Here is a 19,853-nt window from a genome sequence, read left to right as displayed (position 1 = left end):
ATTTAATTATTTCAAAGGTAAAGTTACAGAGACAGGAATAGACAGAGCTCTCCCATCCACTGATTTCTCTTCCCAAATGGCCATAGCAGTCAGTGATGGGCCATGCTGAAGCCAGGAGCCTTAAGCTTCATCTGGGTCTTGCACATGGTTGCAGGAACCCAAGCACATGCTGTTTTCCCAGGCACATGAGCAGGGAGCTGGATGGGAAAAGGGAGTAGCCCAGACTTGACCCGTAATTCATATGGGTTGCGGGCATCACAGGCTTCGGCTAACCAGGCAGCTATACTGCAATACCAGCCCTGAAGCTTTTTGCTTTATTGAATTAGCTATGGCTATCTTTTTGAAAGGGTTAGATGATTGGTAACTCCCCCACTCTCTCCCTCTCCTCCCGTGTTTCTCTTTTTCTCCCTCCCCTCTCTGTCCCTCACTCTGACTTCAAATAAATATACAAACAAATAAATGTTTTTCAAAAAGTAATATCAAGTAATATCAAGCTTGTTATCTGCAATTTGATTTTCTTTTTTTTAAAATTTATTTATTTTTTATTACAAAGTCAGATGTACAGAGAGGAGGAGAGACAGAGAGGAAGATCTTCCATCTGATGATTCACTCCCCAAGTGAGTGCAGCGGCCTGTTCTGTGCCGATCCGAAGCCAGGAACCAGGAACCTCTTCCGGGTCTCCCACACGGGTGTAGGGTCCCAAAGCATTGGGCCGTCCTCCTGCTTTCCCAGGCCACAAGCAGGGAGCTGGATGGGAAGTGGAGCTTCCGGGATTAGAACCAGCACCTAGATGGGATCCCGGGACGTTCAAGGCGAGGACTTTAGCCGCTAGGCCACGCCGCTGGGCCCTGCAATTTGGTTTTCATTGTTTTTCTTTTTCATTGTTTTTCTTTTTTTTTTCTTTCTTTTTTTTTTTTTAGATTTATTTTATTTTTATTACAAAGTCAGATATACAGAGAGGAGGAGAGACAGAGAGGAAGTGGAGCTGCCGGGATTAGAACCGGCGACCATATGGGATCCTGGCACGTTCAAGGCGAGGACTTTAGCCACTAGGCCACGCCGCCAGGTCCGGTTTTCATTGTTTTTCAACACAGTATGAAACCTTTTGGTTTTAGCATTTGTTGGAATTGCCTCTGACATACACGTTTTACAGCCTGTCTTTTTTGTGGCATAGTTTACAGACGTTATTTTGGTAAGTATCAAGTTCTAGAACTAGTTTGTAGATTGACTGTTATTGCTGCTGGAGTGACATTGCTAGAAAGCACAGAATAGGTTCAGACTAAATCAGGCATTCCATTGTATAAGGGAGGAAACTAAGGCTTAACTTGAGTTGCCCAGGGTTGTGTAACCAGGTAGCATCTAAGCAGTAACCTGGTGACTCTGACTTCTAGTCCTTTCCTCTTTATTAGTTGCTTAATTTATGTTTGATGCTTCTAGAAGTTGTTTTTGGGCCCGGCGGCGTGACCTAGTGGCTGAAGTCCTTGCCTTGAACGCCCCGGGATCCCATATGGGCACCGATTCTAATCCCGGCAGCCCCGCTTCCCATCCAGCTCCCTGCTTGTGGCCTGGGAAAGCAGTCAAGGACGGCGCCCAAAGCCTTGGGACCCTGCACCGGTGTGGGAGACCTGGAAGAAGTTCCTGGATCTTGGCTTCGGATCAGCATAGCACCGGCCCGTTGCGCTCACTTGGGGAGTGAATCATCGGACAGAAGATCTTTCTCACTCTCTCTCCTCCTCTTTGTATGTCTGATTTTCCAATAAAAATAAAAAAAATAAATCTTTAGAAGTTGTTTTTGCACAGTCTGTGCTTTTGATCAGTTTTGTAAGTTTTCTGTATTGTGTGTCCTGTATTATATACAAGATATTTTAGAATGCTTATCATCAAGAATCATAATAACCTAGAGAGGTATATATTATTTCCACTTCATACATAAAGAAACAAATTTAGATAGATTGGCCATCTGGAAAGTGGATTAGTTAGGATGTGATTATTGGTTTTATGACTTAAACTTTGAACTCTTTTTGCTGTACCTGCCTATTTCCTTTCTACTCTTAGAAATAGTTTACAGAAAAAAAAATTCTCCTTGGTGAAAGCAAGGCTGATGGTGAGCATGTGGCATGGAGCATATCTGAGCCAGGGCATGTAAGTTACAGGTGTTCCTGTGACTAGATTTTCTGCTTTTGACTCAGAATAGCTGCAGGAGGGATCTCTCTTTCTTGCCTGCTCTCTAGAAATATAAACATGGTAGCAGTGATGGAGCAGAGTGGTAGGTGAATCCCTGACAATGCCAGGCCCACACCTGGGTGTCTGGGGCCTTTTCTTCTCTTCGTTTCTCTGTGGATCTGTAGGTTAGGAAGTAGTACTGTTTCATGGTTTCAGTGCATTGTACTGGTAGGGAGCTTTGGCATTTCTCCTTGGCAGCCCCTTCCAGTGTCCTGGTTAGGGTCTGATTGGTGATCACTTGAAGGCTCTTCATTAAAATAGCCCTAAACCTAAGTGAGAGGAAAGTTCGCAATATTTAAAATGCTCAGTTACTAATTAGGGCAGTGGTTGTCTGTCTTTTTTTAGGTTAACATTTTGCTTTCAAATGTTGTGGTGTGCCCCACCCCCTTTCCACTCCACCTCTGCTCAGAGTGGTTTATTTGTGTGGTTGAATTTAGGAGGCAAGTACAGTTGTTTGGGCTTCTATAGTTACTAACACTGATAGCATATTTTCTTCTTGATATTTTGACCAATTTGCCATCTGCCGTTTATTCTTATCTCTCAAGATCAGTACTGTTTTTTGAACTTCTCTTTGTTTATTACCTCTTTCTTTTTTATGTGTACACAGTTGTCTGAGCTTTACCAGGACTCTCCCTCTCAGTGCAAAGGCATCAGAGTTCTTTCATTACATGAATTAGCTAGTAAATATTGACTGTTCACTGTTGGTTGATTTTTTTTTTTTCAGTTTTCTGATCATTGTTAGGAAGAAATAGTAAGATGCTTAAAACTTTGGGAGGTGTGAGTTTGGGGAGGAGGATGGGGAAATCCCAGACCCTACAGAATTGTACCATAAAATTCCAAATTTAAAATAATAATACTAATGGGAAAAAGGTAAAAAAAAAACATTTTCTGCTTTAGTGTGTGCAAAATATTTACATTTGGGGTTGATATCTGATAGAGATTGGGAAAGAGACAGATGCAAGATTATGATACCTTTTTTCTTTTTAAGGAAAGAAAGGTCTTTTCCAGAAGCCTTCACCAAACTTAACCTTGAATTTCATGGACCAAAACTGGGTTACATTCTCTTTCCTAAATTAGTCACGGTAGAGACGGATGGAATTATTCTTAGCCAACTAGATATATCTGTTGGTCTCAGGATGTGGTTGGTTTCTCCTGTAACACATGACTGTGTGTGAGAGGAATGGATACACAGAAGGAAGTTTATTAGGGAAAAACAAGGAAAAATGGATACTAGGAGGGAGGGGGTGACCCATGGAAATCATCTGTACGTACTACACACAGTGTGCTAGGAACTGAGGAATTAGAAAGTGTAAATATGACTTTTACCATGTAATTGCTATTTCTGCTTTTTCTTTGTCAAACTTCTTGGTTTGGACATGGGAGTTGATGAAGATGCAGAAATGTAGCTAGACAGGAATATTATATCAGATCTTAGAGTGTGCTGGAAGGGACCTCAAGAAGGTGGGCTGGTACAATAATCATTCAGCCTTTGAGAAGTCCTGGGGCAAGTCGTTGGGTGTGATGGTAAGAGCCTCTTGGGGTGCTAGTGTCCTTGGTTTCACTTTCCTGCTGATATGCACCCTGGGAAGCAAAAGCTGGTAGCTTTACTAGTTTAGCCCCAGCCAGTCACATGGGAGACCTGGAATGGGTTTTAAGCTCCTGCTGGTTGACATGCTACAGTCTGAGCATTTGGGGAGTGAACCAGCAGATGGAAAAATCTTTTTATCTCTTTCCCTCTCAAAATTTAACAATATTGGGAAAGCAAATTAGATATTATTTCAGTCTATTAGAGTACACATGTAAATTTAAAAAATGTTGTGGGCCCAGCACAGTGACCTAGAAGCTAAAGTCCTTGCCTTGAACACGCTAGGATCCCATATGGGCACCAATTCTAATCCCGGCAGCTCCACTTCCCATACAGCTCCCTGCTTGTGGACTGGGAAAGCAGTCGAGGACAGCTCAAAGCCTTGGGACCCTGCACCCGGGGTGGGAGACCTGGAGGAGGTTCCTGGCTCCTGGCTTCAGATTGGCATAGCACCAACCATTGTGCTCACTTGGAGAGTGAATCAGTGGATGAAAGATCTTCCTCTCTCTTTATCTGCCTTTTCAATGGCAAAAAAAAAATCTTTTTTTTAAATGTTTATTTATTTTTATTACAAAGTCAGATATACAGAGAGGAGAGACAGAGAGGAAGATCTTCTGTCCGATGTTTCACTCCCCAAGTGAGCCGCAACGGCCGGTGCTATGCCTATCCGAAGCTGGGAACCAGGAACCTCTTCCATTTCTCCCACATGGGTGCAGTGTCCCAAATCTCTGAGCCGTCCTTACCTGCTTTCCCAGGCCACAAGCAGGGAGCTGGATGGGAAGTGGAGCTGCCAGGATTAGAACCGCCACCCATATGGGATCCCAGGGCATTCAAGGCGAGAACTTTAGCCGATAGGCCATGCCGCCGGGCCCCAATAAATAAATCTTTAAAAATAAAATAAAATAAAAAAGATGTAACTGATACAGATAGTTTTCTGAGAGCTTCACAGAAGAGGATGAAGTTAAACTGAATGCAGTAAGACTTCACCAGATGGGTTAGGAGAGACTTGGATTTTGCAGATTAAATACTGTACCCAAAGCCACAGGTTAAACAGCACAGTCCTTTAATTTGGAAAGGAGGTGAGTCAGGATTTTGCAGTGCCCAGAGGTGGCTGGGGGAGATCCTGTTATGTTATATTGAAGAAATTGGATTTGAGTTTGAGGACAGCAGGGAGCCGTTGAAGGGCTGATGGAGGCCTGGACAGGATTGTCAGATCCCTGGCTCCGATTTCTGATCACTGCGGGTAATAGATGAGAAAAGCAGGAATGAAGACAAAGACAAATGAGTTCTTCTGAGACATGATAAGCAGTGAAGATAAAAGAATAGATATAGAATTGAGATAGGTTTGAAGGAAAGAAATTTATATGATCTGTCAATATTTGAGCTGGGAGAGAGGAAGGAGATTGTTTTTCTAGTTTGGGTCAGTTATGGTAGTAGATAATTCATTTTAATAAAAATATATGCCAGATATTATGACAAGCCTGTGGAAACTGGTAAATAAGACTGATTCTTTACCTCGTGTAGTTTATAGTCCTAGGCCGTTAGCAGGGGGCTGGATTGAAATTGGAGCAGCTGTGACAATTCATGAATTGGTGACCCAATAGGACACCAGTGTTGCAGGCCTCAGCTTAATCTGCTACTGCATCTTAAATATGATACATAGTCCAATTAAAAAAATACTCATTTTATTTGAAAGAGAGAGAGAGAGACAAAACTTCATCCGTTGGTTCACTCCCCAGATGGCTGCAATGGGTGAACTTCCCCTAGGAACTTCCCCTAGGAAGCCGTTGCAACCATTTGGAAAGTAAATTAGTGAATGGATAATTCCCTCCCTGTCTCTCCCTCTCTCTCTGTTACTTTGCCTTTCAAATAAAAAATAAAAATTTTTGTTTCGTTTTTAAGATTTATTTATTTATTTATTGGGAAGGCAGATTTCCAAAGAGAAGGAGAGAGAGAGAAAGATCTTCCATAGCACAATCCACAATAGCAAAGACATGGAAACAAACCAGATGTATCTCCAAAGAAGAGTGATTAAAGAAGCTGTGGTGGGCCCGGCAGCGTGGCCTAGCGGCTAAGGTCCTCGCCTTGAAAGCACCAGGATCCCATATGGGCGCCGGTTCTAATTCCGGCAGCTCCACTTCCCATCCAGCTCCCTGCTTGTGGCCTGGGAAAGCAGGTAAGGACGGCTCAGAGATTTGGGACCCTGCACCCGTGTGGGAGAAATGGAAGAGGTTCCTGGTTCCCAGCTTCGGATAGGCATAGCACCGGCCGTTGCGGCTCACTTGGGGAGTGAAACATCGGACAGAAGATCTTCCTCTCTGTCTCTCCTCCTCTCTGTATATCTGACTTTGTAATAAACTGAATAAATCTTTTTTGTTTTTTTAAAAAAAGAAGAAGCTGTGGTACATCTATTCCATGGAATACCATTCAGCTACCAGGAAGAATGAAATTATACCATTTATCTGACTTTGCAATAAAATTGGATAAATCTTTTTTAAAAAGAGAACTTTTTCTTTTTTTTCTCTCTCTTTTTTTAAGACATTTATTTAAATTGGAAAGTCAGATATACAGAGAGAAGGACAGAGAGAAAGATCTGTCCACTGATTCATTCCCCAAGTAACCGCAACGGCTGGAGCTGGAGCTGAGCCGATCCGAAGCCAGGAGCCAGGAACCAGGAACCAGGAGCCAGGAGCCAGGAGCTTCTTCCAGATCTCCCATGCTGGTGCAGGGTCCCCAGGCTTTAGGCCGTCCTTGAATGCTTTCCCAGGCCACAAGCAGGGAGCTGGATGGGAAGTGGAGCTGTTAGGTTTAGAACCAGCGCCCTTATGGATCCCAGTGTGTGCAAGGGGAGGACTTTATCCACTAGGCTACTGCACGGAACTTTATTTAATTATCACAGTGTTATCAAAGTTACACAAGCACCTTGTTTAAGAAAGGAATAGTTCAGTCCAAGCTTGTTTGAAAAAAAACAGTCCCTTGACTTTCTTGCCCTTACTTTCCCTTTTCTTCTGCCAGGGAAGTACCTACTTTCAAATTCTTGCAGCAGTTTCTTTTGGTATTTGACTTCAGATGTGTAGATAACATGCTTATACCTGTATTCCTTGATTTTTTAAGTTTACCTCCCCATTATGGAAAATGAGATTTTAGCAAAATATGGCTTCTAACTACACACAAGCATTTTTCTCATTCCCTAATATTGTTGTATCATAGTTGTGGTTAGATTAGTGTAATTTGTATTTTTATGAGTACATGTTTGTTTGTTTTAGACTTGTTTGTTTTTTCATTTCAAGATTTATTTGAAAGATAGAGTTGACAGAGAGTGGGAAGGAAGGAGGGATTGACAGAGAGAGAGCGCTTTCGTTTACCAGAGCTGTGCCTGTCCAAAGCCAGGAGCCAGGAACTTTTTCCCCACTCCTAAGTGGATTCAGGAACCCAAGGACTTGAGCCATCCTCCACTGCTTTCCCAGGCGCATTAATAGGGAACTGGATTGAAAATGGAGCAACTTGGACTTTATCTGGTATCCATATGGGATGCCGGTATCACAAGTGGTAACTTTACCCAATAAGCCACGGTGCCAGCCCCGTGATTATGTGCTACGTTACTCATAGATAAGCACTGTATTATAGTGTTAGTTTTTTCTTTGAACCATTTATTGTTATTTTAGGAGTTAATTATTTTTGTTATTTTATATATTTACGAGATGATTTATTTCTAAAGACTTCTCTAGGTGCATGAAGCTCAATTCTGTATTTTCTTTTTTTTTTTTTTTTTAAATTTTAATTTTTATTGGAAAGGGGTCCAAACACTTGGTGCTATCATATGCTCCCTCACAGGAGCAGAAAGGTATGTAGGGAAGCAGAGTAGCCTGAACTTTTTTTTTAGTATTCATTTTTTTTTTTTTTAAGATTTATTTTATTTTTATTGGAAAAGCAGAAATACAGGGAGGAAGATCTTCCGTCCACTGATTCACTCCCCAAGTGACTGCAACGGCTTGTGCTGCGCCGATCTGAAGTCAGGAGCCAGGAACTTCCTCTGGGTCTCCCATGTAGGTGCAGGATCCCAAGGCTTTGGGTCATCCTCTACTGCTTTCCCAGGCCACAGGCAGGGAGCTGGATGGGAAGTGGAGCTGCTAGGATTAGAACTGGTGCCCACATGGGATGCTGGCGTGTTCAAGGTGAGGACTCTAGCCGGTAGACCACTGCGCCGGGTCCAGTATTTATTTTTATTGGAATGGAGGATTTACATAGAGAAGGAGAGACAATGATCTTCCATTGCCTGGTTCACTCCCCAAATGGCCACAATGACTATAGCTAACTTGATGTAAAGTTAGGAGCCAGGAACTTCTTCCAGGTTTCCCATGTGGTGCAGCTTTAGGCCGTCCTTGCGCAGGTCACAAGCATAGGGAAGTGAAAGAGAAGGGGAGAATTGAGATACAAACTGGTCACCCATATGGTATCCCAGCACTTACAAGGTGATTAGCCACTAGGCTATTGTGCTGGGTCCTACTTGGACTCTAAATTGCACTCTGATAAGGGATCCATAGAGGTAGCTTAATATGTTGTGTCACACTATCCAACCCAGGTTTTGATTTATAAGCTACTTTAAAAATTTTTAGGATCGGGCCCAGCGTGATAGCGTAGCGGTTAAGGTCCTTGCCTTTAATGCGCTGGAATCCCATATTGGTGCCGGTTCTAATCCCGGCAGCTCCACTTCCCATCCAGCTCCCTGCTTGTGGCCTGGGAAAGCAGTTGAGGACAGCCCAAAGCCTTGGGATCCTGCACCCGCATGGGAGACCTGGAGGAGGCTCCTGGCTTCGGATTGGTTCAGCTCCAAACATTGAGGAGTGAACCATTGGATGTAAGACCTTTCTCTCTGTCTCTCCTCTCTGTATATCCGCCTTTCCAATAAAAATAAGTGAGTCTTAAAAAAAAATTTTTGGGGGGGATCTGGCATGATGACTCGGTGGTTAAATCCTTGCCTTGCACATTCTGGGGTCTCATGGACACCAGTTTCTTAACTCATTTTTTAAGAGAGATCTTTCTCTCTGCATTTCCTTCTCTCTGTTAAACTGTCTTTTCAATCTAAATAAATAAATCTTAGAAATATTATTTAATGGGCCTGGCAGCGTGGCCTAGCGGCTAAAGTCCTCGCCTTGAAAGCCCCAGGATCCCATATGGGCGCCGGTTCTAATCCCGGAAGCTCCACTTCCCATCCAGCTCCCTGCTTGTGGCCTGGGAAAGCAGTTGAGGACGGCCCAATGCATTGGGACACTGCACCCGCGTGGGAGATCTGGAAGAGGTTCCAGGTTCCCGGCTTCGGATCGGCGCGCACCGGCCCTTTGCGGCTCACTTGGGGAGTGAATCATCGAATGGAAGATCTTCCTCTCTGTCTCTCCTCCTCTGTGTATATCTGGCTGTAATAAAATGAATAAATCTTAAAAAAAAATTTTTTTTAGTGACAGAGTTATGAGATAACACACACACACACACACACACACACACACACACACACAGAATGAGAACATGAACGGTTGTGGTTATCTGCTGGTTCACTTCCCAGATGCCTACAGTGGCTGGACAACTCAAACCAGGACCTGGAGACTCAATCCAAATCTCCCTTGAGGATGGCAGGAACCCACCTTGCTCCTCCCAGGGAATACTTGAGTAAGAAGCTGGAATTGGGTACCAAAGGTGGGTTTTGAACCAAGGTACTCTGATGTTGGATGCAGATTTAACTACCAAGATGAATGCCTGCATCTTGTTTTTTCAATTTTGAAGTTTCCATCTTGTTGCTTAGTCTTCCTTCAGCCTTTCTTATTTTTTTTTTCTGTCTTTAATGTTGATGCTTGTCTTACATATTTTGGTATTGTGGCTATCTATTTTTTTAATTTATTTTATTTTTATTAGAAAGTCAGATATACAGAGAGAAGGAAAGACAGGAAGATCTTCCATCTGATGCAGTGGAAAGCAGGGTTGCTGGGATTAGAACTCGCACCTATATGGGATCCTGGCACATGCAAGGCAGGACTTTAGCTGCTAGGCTACCACGCAGGGCCCAGCTATCTGTTTTTTTAAATGGGGCATTAAAATCTTACTGGCAGCTATTTTATCACAAGTGGCAGTTGCTAACTGCAGACCTCATTGTAGGGATTTTCGGCTAGATTACCTTTGATGTTATTATCTGCAAATCTTTTCTCTTAGGCTAATTAGATTCCCAAGGGAGGTTCTCAGAGTATAAGCCCATTATGCTGTTGAGCCAGGGGAAAACACACTTAGGGTTTCAGTATATGTTTTAGAAAGATTACTATTTCATCATCCTGTTTTTAGCTTGGTTTCCCAGCTCTGTTATCCTTCTGGTTTCCCTCTTCAGAATATGTGTAGCATTGTGTGGGAAGGAAATGTCACCTAGTAGTATAGAATGAAGAGATGTGGGAAATTGGGAGAGGGTTTAGCTTCTCATTAATTTTTAACCTATTTTGTTTTCAGTTTTGCTTTCACCTCTTTGAAAAGGACCTGAAAGTACAGTTCTTCAAAGTGTGTTTGTTATAAATCACTTTTTTTCTTGGCCATCCTTGCTTCTGATTTAGCTTTTTCACGTGCTAAATCAGCTCAGTATTCTGCATTCTAGTCAAAAAGTTTTGTTGCTATGGGTTCGTCTTTTCTTTTTTTTTTTTTTTTTTTTTGCCTTGTTTTTATCCCCCCCCCCTCCTTTTTTAATACCATCGCGTGGTGGAGTTACATAGGGCACAGGTAAAATTGTGTCTCCACTCATCTTTCTTAACTCAGCTTTCTTTCATTTAAAGTCTTTTACGTTTAAGTGAAATAGACTGGCTAGAGCTCTACCCTTGGCCAATTTATGTCCTCATGCCCTTAACAGCTGAGTCTTGGTCAGGTAGAAGACAAGAACTGGAATTCAATCTTAGTCTGCCATGTGGATGGGAGAGACCTAACTACTTGCATGGTAGTTTTCTGCCTCTTGGTGTACATGAATAGGAAGCTCGAATTAGGAGCAGAGCTGTAACTGGAAGGCAGGCACTCTGCTATGGAATGCAGGAATTCAAGCCACTTTTTAAATTGTTAATGTCAAATACCAGATACCCACTCCCATGTTTTGAAATTTTTACTGAAGTGAAATTCACACAACTTACAGTCAACCATTTAACAATATAAAATGAAGTGATATTTAATGTATTTATTGTTTTGTGTAAATATACTCTTCAGATTGAGAATTTTTTTATCATTCTATTATAAAAATAACCCATACCTATTAATCACTCAAAATTTTTCTCTTTCCCCATCTCCAGATAACTTCTGTGTTCTATGTTGTGATGGATTTGACTATTCTGGATGTATCAGATAAAAGGCTCTTAGAGGAGGCAGTGCTGTGGTGTATTAGGCTAAGTCTCTTCCTGTGATGCCAGCATCCTATTTGGGCACCAATTCTGTTCCTGGCTCCACTCCACTTCCCACCCAGCTGCCTGCTTGTGGCCTGGCAAGGCAGCAGAGGATAGTCTGAGTCACCATGGAGACTGAGAAGAAGCTCCTGGTTCCTGGCTTTTGACTGGCGCAGCTCTAGCTGTTGTAACTTTTTGGGGAGTAATGCATCAGATTGAAGATCTCTGTCTTTACTTCTCTCTGCTAATCTACCTTTCAGATGAAAATAAATGAATACATATATTTTTTGTCTTAAAGGCTCTTCTAGGGGTCAGTGTTGTGGCACAACAACTAAAGTTGCCACCTGCAACACTGGCATTCCGTATAGGTGCTAGTTGCAGTCCCAGCTGTGCCGTTTCTGATCCTTCGCCCTGCTAATGACCTGAAAAGAGCACTGGAATAGGACTCAAGTGTTTGAGCCTCTGCCACCCACCTGGCAGGCCCCAGATGACATGTCTGTCTCCCAGCTTCAGGCTGACCCAGCCCTGGCTATGGCAGCCATCCTGGAAGCAAACCAATGGATGGAAGATCTCTCTCAAAGTTTCTCCCTTTGTTTCTGTAACTCTGACGTTCAAATACATTTATTTTAAATGAAGGATCTTAAAATATATGGCCTTTTGTGTCTGGCTTTTTCCCTTATTGTTCAAGCTTCACTGAAATTATATCATCTGTAAATGCGTTGTTCCTTTTTATGACTGAATAATATTCTGTTGTATGTATTTACCAAAGTTACCTTGTTAATCTATCCAGTAATGAACACTGGGTTTGTTTCTACTTTTGGAAAAGAGTAATACTGCTATGTAAATATGTATTCTCTTTGTGTAGATACATACTACTTGTGGTTGCAATCACTATTTAATTCTTTAAGCCTTTTGAGAAATTCTTAGACATTTTCCCATTGTGGCTATGCCGCTTCACATTGCCAACAGTGAAGTATGAGGGTTCCTATTTCTTCCCATCCTTTATATTTTTTACTTTCTGGATAATGAATTTTATTAAAACCTTCCTAAGAGTATATAAAATGGTATATTGTTGTATCCGTGATTTGCATTTCCTTAGTGACCAGCATGTTGAACATGTGTTTTTTGGTTAGCTACATAGCTTTGAAGTACTGTCCAGTTTTATGTGCTTTGTCCAGTTTTTTTTTTTTAAGATTTTTATATTTTGGGCCCGGCAGCGTGGCCTAGCGGCTAAAGTCTTCGCCCTGAACGTGCCGGGATACCATATGGGCACCAGTTCTAATCCCGGCAGCTCCACTTCCCATCCAGCTCCCTGCTTGTGGCCTGGGAAAGCAGTTGAGGACGGTCCAAAGCCTTGGGTTCCTGCACCCATATGGGAGACCTGGAGGAGGTTCCTGGCTCCTAGCTTCAGATCGGCACAGCACCGTCCGTTGCAGTCACTTGGGGAATGAATCATTCGAGAAAAGATCTTCTCTGTCTCTTCTCTCTGTATATCTGATTTTGCAATAAAATTAATAAAATATAAAAATCTTTTCTTTTAAAGATTTATTATTTTTATTGGAAAGGCGGATATATATAGAGGAGGAGAGACAGAGAGGAAGATCTTCTATCCGATGATTCACTCCCCAAGTAAGTGCAGGGTCTCCCAAAATAGTGCAGGGTCCCAAGCTTGGGCTGTCCTCAACTACTTTCCCAGGCCACAAGCAGGGAGCTGGATGGGAAGCAGGGCTGCTGGGATTAGAATCAGTGCCCATATGGGATCTCGGTACATTCAAGGGGAGGACTTTAGCCATTAGGCCACACCGCCATGACACACTTTGTCCAATTTTTACTTGGGGTTTTTTGGTTGTTGTTGTTATTTAGTTGTTAGTTTTTTTTTTTTTAATTCTAGATGCTGAATCCTTATCAGGTGATTTGCAAATAGTGTTTCCTGTTATGTAGAATGTCTTTTACTTGTTAAAAATTTTGTTCTAATTTAAAAATAATTTTATTAATTTGAGAGGCAGAGAAAGAACTCTCCCATCTGCTGGTTCCTTAACCATATGATAGACTCAGCCTGTGACTAAACTAGGTTGAAGCCAGGAGTCAGGAATCTGTGTGAGTCTTCAAATGGGTGGCAGGGACCCAGCTACCAACATCATGACCTCCTACCTTCCAAGGTGGATGTTAGGATTTTTACCCAGTCTGGTCTAGTTTTTCGTTGCTTTTGCTTTTAGTTTTTAATATAAGATTCATTGACAAGACTGAAGCACTGAAATTGTACCTTAGGTTTATTTCTAAAAGTTTTGTAGTTTGGGGTCTTATAGTTAGATCAGTAATCCATTTTGAGTTAATCTACATTTTTTTTTTAAACATTTTATTATTATTGGAAAGCCGGATATACAGAGAGGAGGAGAGACAGAGAGGAAGATCTTCCATTCGATGTTTCACTCCCCAAGTGAGCCGCAACGGGCCAGTGCGCGCCGATCTGATGCCGGGAACCAGATCCGATGCAGGGTCCCAAAGCATTGGGCCGTCCTCGACTGCTTTCCCAGGTCACAAGAAGGGAGCTGGATGGGAAGTGGAGCTGCTGGGATTAGAACCGGCGCCCATATGGGATCCTGGGGCGTTCAAGACGAGGACTTTAGCCGCTAGGCCACGGCGCTGGGCCCTAATCTACATTTTTTAAAAAAATTATTTTTGTTTATTTGAAAGGCATAGAAACAGAGTTGGAGTCAGTAAAAATCTTCAGTTCACTAGTTCACTCTCTAAGTGCCTGCAACAGCCAGGGTTGGACCAGGACACAGCCAGGCAGGAATCTGAAGCTCAGTCTGAGTCTTCTTCCCATGTTGCAGCGACCTGTTTGCTTAGACCATCATCTTTGGCCTTCTGGATGTCATCCTCAAGAAGCTGGAGTAGATGTAGAGAGATCAAGGTGTGCGTGAGGTGTCTGGATATGGACTGCAAACATCCCGTTCTATGCAATTTACTGTGTATGGAATCATGTCATCTGCAAATATGTATTTATTTAAAGGTCAGAGTTAGAGACAGAGAGATCTTCCATATACTCCCCAAATGGCTACAATGGTTGGGACTTGGCCAGGCCAAAGCCAGGAGCCTGGAGCTGTTTCCAAGTCTCCCACATGATGGCAGGGACCCAGGTACTTGGGTTGTCTGCCATTGGTTGCTCCTTCACATTGGCAGGGAGATGGATCAGAAGCAGAGGAACTGGGACTTGAACTGATGGCATGTTGGTATTGCAAGCAGCGGTTACATGACATTGCAATACTTGACCAACTTTTTAGTTTATCTTTTTTTTTAATTGTTTACATTTTCAGCTGCTTGAAAGGCAGAGCAACAGCGAAAGAGAGAGAGAGAGAGCGATCTTCCATCCAGTGATTTGCTCTCCATATGCCCACAGACGCTAGGGCTGGGCCAGGCCTGACCTAGGGCCTGGAACTCCAGTTGGGTCTTTGGTGGGTCTTTCTTCCCGGAACATTAGCAGGGAGCTGAAAGGAAGCAGAGCAGTTACAACTTGAACCAGCCCTCCAATATGGGGTGCAAAGGTCACATGAGTCTGCTCAAATCACTGCTCCACAACGCCTCTCCAGAGTTTGACTTTTTCCTTTCCCATTTGGGCACTTTTTGTTTCTTTTTTTTATTGCTTAATTGTTCTAAGACTTCTCGTATTGCGGTGAATAGCCATGTTAGAGCAAACATTGTTGTCGTATTCATGGGAGAGCACTTTTTTTTTAAAGTTTGATGTCATGTGACGGTGTTTCATGTATACCCTTCATCATGTTAAGGAAGTTCCCTTCTCTTTCTAGTTGTCTTCAGGTTTTGTTTGTTTTTTTTTTTTTAAAGATTTATTTTTATTACAAAGTCAGATATACAGAGAGAGGAGGAGAGACAGAGAGAAAGATCTTCCTTCCGATGATTCACTCCCCAAGTGAACCGCAACGGGCCGGTGCGCGCCGATCCGAAGCCGGGAACCAGGAACCTCTTCCGGATCTCCCACGCGGGTGCAGGGTCCCAATGCATTGGGCCGTCCTCAACTGCCCTCCCAGGCCACAAGCAGGGAGCTGGACGGGAAGTGGAGCTGCCAGGATTAGAACCAGCGCCCATATGGGATCCCGGAGTGTTCAAGGTGAGGACTTAAGCAGCTAGGCCACGCTGCTGGGCCCTGTTGTTTTTTTTAAATCATGAAAAAGATATTGAATTCTGAATTCTGCTTTTTTTGTCCTTTGAAATGGTCATATTTTCCCTCTTCATTCTGTTAGTGTGACTTTTCACATGAGTTGATCTTAATTTTTTCAATTACCCTGCATTTTAGCGTGCACTGTTGGATTTGGTTGGATTGTTTTTGTTGAGAACTTTTTTTTATTGATGGCTCCAGTTTATTTCCTCCCATCTCCCCAAAACAGAAACAAATTAAGTGAACAATAATCTTAAGACTTTATTCAATTCATAACAAAGCTGAGAATGAAGATTAGAACTGGATCACTTGGCCCTTTCTCTTCTTATGTCCTCCCAGTTCAAAATGTTTACATCTCTTAATAGCCAGCATTCTCTTGGATCTGCAGTTGGGCTCTACACACTCAAGCCTCAGCACAGTCTTCCTTGTAGTTGTAGCCTTTTTCTGGAAGATAGGCTTAGTCTGCCCACCATAGCCACTCTGCTTCCTATCATATCACTGTTTTCCCTGGGCCTAGAGGGAGTCTTTGTCCTTTTTATACTGTGTTACTTTGTGGGGCTGGTGCTTGCCACACTTCTTGCAGAAGGTCCGCTGTGTTTTAGGAACGTTCACCATGTTTGCAGAACTATACCGGCATGAAAAGCTTTGTTGAGAACTTTTACGAATCTGTTCTTTAGTGTTATTGGTATAGTTTGTTTTTGTGTGTGTGGTATTTTTGTCTTGTTTTGGTACCAGAGAAAAGCTGGGCTCATAGAATGTGTTAAGAAATGTTCCAAGGTGGGTGTTTGGTGTAGCAATTAAAGCACCGTTTAGGACACCCACGTCTGGTAGCAGGATGTCTGCATCAAGTTCACACTGCACTCCTGCTTCCTGCTTCCTGGTGATGCAAGGCAGTGGTGATGGCTTCCTGTCACCCAATAGGAAACCTGCGTGGAGTTCTGGGCTCTGTCTTTCTAATAAATAAAAGCTTTTTTAAAAAGGTTTTGGGGCTGGTGAAATAGTTTAAATGGCTAATCCTCCATCTCCAAATGATGGCATCCCCTGTGGATGCCAGTTCATGTCCCAACCATTCCACCTCTCATCTGGCTCCCTATTTGTGGCCTAGGAAAACAGCAGGATGGCTCAGGGTCTTCATACCTTGTAGCTGAGACCCCAGAAACAGCTCCTTGCTACTGGCTTCAGATTATCTTAGCTTTGGTCTTTGTGACCACTTGGGCAGTGAACCAGTGGATGGAAGATCTTTCTGTCTCCTTTGTGTAAATCAACCTTTCCAGTATAATTAAATAGATCTTTAAAAAAACAAAAAAAAGCAGTGTTGGGCCCAGCGGCATGGCCTAGCGGCTAAAGTCCTCACCTTGAACACCCCGGGATCCCATATGGGTGCCGGTTCTAATCCTGGCAGCTCCACTTCCCATCCAGCTTCCTGCTTGTGGCCTGGGAAAGCAGTTGAGGACGGCCCAAAGCTCTGGGACCCTGCACCTGCCTGGGAGACCCGGAAGAGGTTCCTGGTTCCTGTTTTCATATCTGCGCCAGCACCAGCCGTTGCGGCTCACTTGGGGAGTGAATCATCGAATGGAAGATCTTCCTCTCTTTCTCTCCTCCTCTCTGTACATCTGACTTTGTAATAAAAATAAATAAATCTTTTAAAAAAGAGCAGTGTTATTTTCCTCCTGTGTATTTTTTAAGAGTTTGAGAAGGATTACCACTAATTATTCTCTTAAATACTTGGTAGCATTTGCCAGTGAAGCCATCTGATCCTGAACTTTTTTTTTTGTGGGGGAGATTTTGACTATTGAATTGATTATTATCTGTTCTTTTTCTTTTTAAAGATTTATTTATTTTTTATTACAAAGTCAGATTTACAGAGAGGAGAGACAGAAAGATCTTCCATCAACTGGTTCTCTCCCTAAATAACCGCAACGGCTGGAGATGAGCCAATCTGAAGCCAGGAGCCAGGAGCGTCTTCTGGGTTTCCAATGTTGGTGCAGGGTCCCAAGGCTTTGGGCCGTCCTCGACTGCTTTCCTAGACCACAAGCAGGGAGCTGGATGGGAAGTGGAGCTGCCAGGAATACTAACTAGTGCCCATCTGGGATCCCAGCAAGTGCAAGACCAGGACTTTAGCCACTAGGCTATTGTGCCAGGCTCAAATCAATTCTTTTCTTTTGATATAGTTTTTGTGATTTGTTTCTGGGGGTTCTGGGGGTCTTCCTGTTTCTTCTAGATTGTATGATTTGTTGTTATACATTTATTCATTTTCATATGTGGCCATTGTGGTCACTTGGGAAGTGAACCATTGGATGGAAGATCTTTCTCTCTATCGCTCCTCCTCGCTGTATATCTGACTTTGCAATAAAAATAAATAAATCTTTTTTAAAAAAGACTTTATGAGTATCTGAATTTGTGTCATATCTCTTATATCATGGTCTTGTTGAACATAGCTTACAAGATGTTGATTCAGATGCCCTGCTCTGGTTTCATTGGCCACCTCTATGGCTCTTACCCTAGCATCCTGCTGATGTAGACCCTGGGAGGCAGCAGTGATGTCTCAAGTGGTTGAATTTCTGTTACCCATGTGGGAGGCCTGCATCAGATTTTTGCCTCTCTGCCTTGTCCTCAGCCCACAGTCTTGCTTATCATGGACATTTGGTAGAGCCAGTGAATGTGAACTGTTTTTCTCTCTCATATGTCAGTCGAGTAAAAACAGTTCTTACAGGCTGTAGAAAACAGGTGGTAGGCCAGATTTGGATTGTAGGCTATATTTTGCAAATCTGTGCTTCAGACTGTTAGAAAAGAAATGTGTAGGGAATCTGTTATTTCAGTTACTGTGTGCTTGCCTGGGGCCCTCTGGTGGCTGCAGGAACATAGTCAATAAATCTTGAAATTATCAACTTTTTGAAGCCCTGTGGATTTGTGAATTCTGGAGTTGAAAATCTGTGCTAAGGCTATTTAACATAGTGAAATGCTCATATATTAGAAAGCCTTTAGGGATGGCTTTCTGTGCTTTTTTTAACATAAAGGGTTGATATGTTTGTTGTTTATTAACAATTTTTGCTAAATTATCAAGTACTTTTTAAAAAAGATTTGTTTATTTTTATTGTAAAGTCAGACACACAGAGAGGAAGAGAGACAGAGACAGCCCCCAACAGCTGCAACGGCTAGAGCTGAACTGATCCGAAGCCAGGAGCCAGGAGCTAGGAGCTCTTTCGAGTCTCCCACGTTGGTTCAGGGTACCAAGGCTTTGGGCTGTCCTTGACTGCTTTCCCAGGCCACAGGCAGGGAGCTGGATGAGAAGCAGGGTCACTGGGATTAGAAGCGGTGGGATCCCAGCACGTTCAAGGCAAGGGCTTTAGCCACTAGGGTATCGTGCCAGACCCTCATGTACATTCTCAAATGAAAGTGCTTTTCTGTTACATTTTACTTATTGCTATTTCTAAATTTTTATTTTATTTTTGATGTTGTTTACATAGTTGACAAGGATGCAAGTTTATGAGGACTACTGACTAGGATGGGAAGGGCTGAAGGCTGGGGAGATTGGACAGGACAAATGTCTCCAGTATTCTCTTTTTCCTGTGTCTTGGGGAACTGGGGAGGGAGGGAAGGGGAGAGGCCACTCCCAGTTCCCAAACCACATCAGCACCCAGGGATGGGAAATGTCTACCTGACATCATCTTAGAAAACCCAATGTGAAGAATGCTCCAAGTGGGTCCAACACAATAACCTAGTGGCTAAAGTCCTTGCCTTGCACACACTGGGATCCCATATGGGCGCTAGCTAGTTTGCATCCAGCTCTCTGCTTGTGGCCTTGGAAAGCCTTGGTAACCTGTACCCACGTGGGAGACCTGGAAAGAAGTTCCTGACATGAACCCATATGAAGTCCCAGGACATGCAAGGCAAGGACTTCAGCCACCAGACTACCACTCCGGGCCCATTTTTTAAAAAATTATGCATTAAAAGCTTTTTTTTAAAGAGTTTTTTTTTAATTTGAAAGGCAGATTTACAGAGAAAAGGAAGAGACAAATATCTTACACTCCCTGGATCATTCCCCAAATGACCACAATGGCCAGAACTGAGCCAGTCTGAAGCCAGGAGCTTCTTCTGGGTGTAGGGGCCCAAGTACTTGAGCCATCTTTGCTATTTTCCCAGGTTATAAGCAAGGAGCTGGATTGAATGTGGAGCTACCAGGGACAATACTGGTGCCCATATGATATGCTGGTGCCACAGGCAAAGGATTAGTTTGTTGAGCCACCTCACGAGCACCATTTAAAATATTTTGAACACTCGTTTTGTTACAAAGGCAAGCACAGAACAATATCTTTCATCCTTTGGGGTACTCTTAGAAGCCCATGGACCTGGGTTGGGCCGAGTGAAAGCCAGGATTCAGGAACTCGATTGGGTTTTATCCTGTAGCTGACAGAGACCCAGTTACCTGAGTTATTACCTGCTGCCTCCCCACATGCGCATTAACAGGAAGGTGCAG

The 19,853-nt window shown here is 43.0% G+C and overlaps 1 protein-coding gene and 1 pseudogene across 2 annotated transcripts in view; one reads left to right on the top strand and one right to left on the bottom strand.

The window, feature by feature from the left end:
* NFATC3 (nuclear factor of activated T cells 3) overlaps positions 1-19,853 on the top strand; it is a 114,330-nt gene that overhangs the window by 10,157 nt on the left and 84,320 nt on the right. The window lies entirely within an intron of this gene.
* Positions 15,618-16,012, bottom strand: LOC105941760 (large ribosomal subunit protein eL42-like; annotated as a pseudogene).

This window comes from Ochotona princeps, chromosome 16, assembly GCF_030435755.1.
Source record: "Ochotona princeps isolate mOchPri1 chromosome 16, mOchPri1.hap1, whole genome shotgun sequence".
NCBI classification, from domain to species: Eukaryota; Metazoa; Chordata; class Mammalia; order Lagomorpha; family Ochotonidae; genus Ochotona; species Ochotona princeps.
The sequence above is the reverse complement of the archived record's forward strand: the minus strand, read 5'-3'. Positions and strand labels throughout refer to the sequence as shown.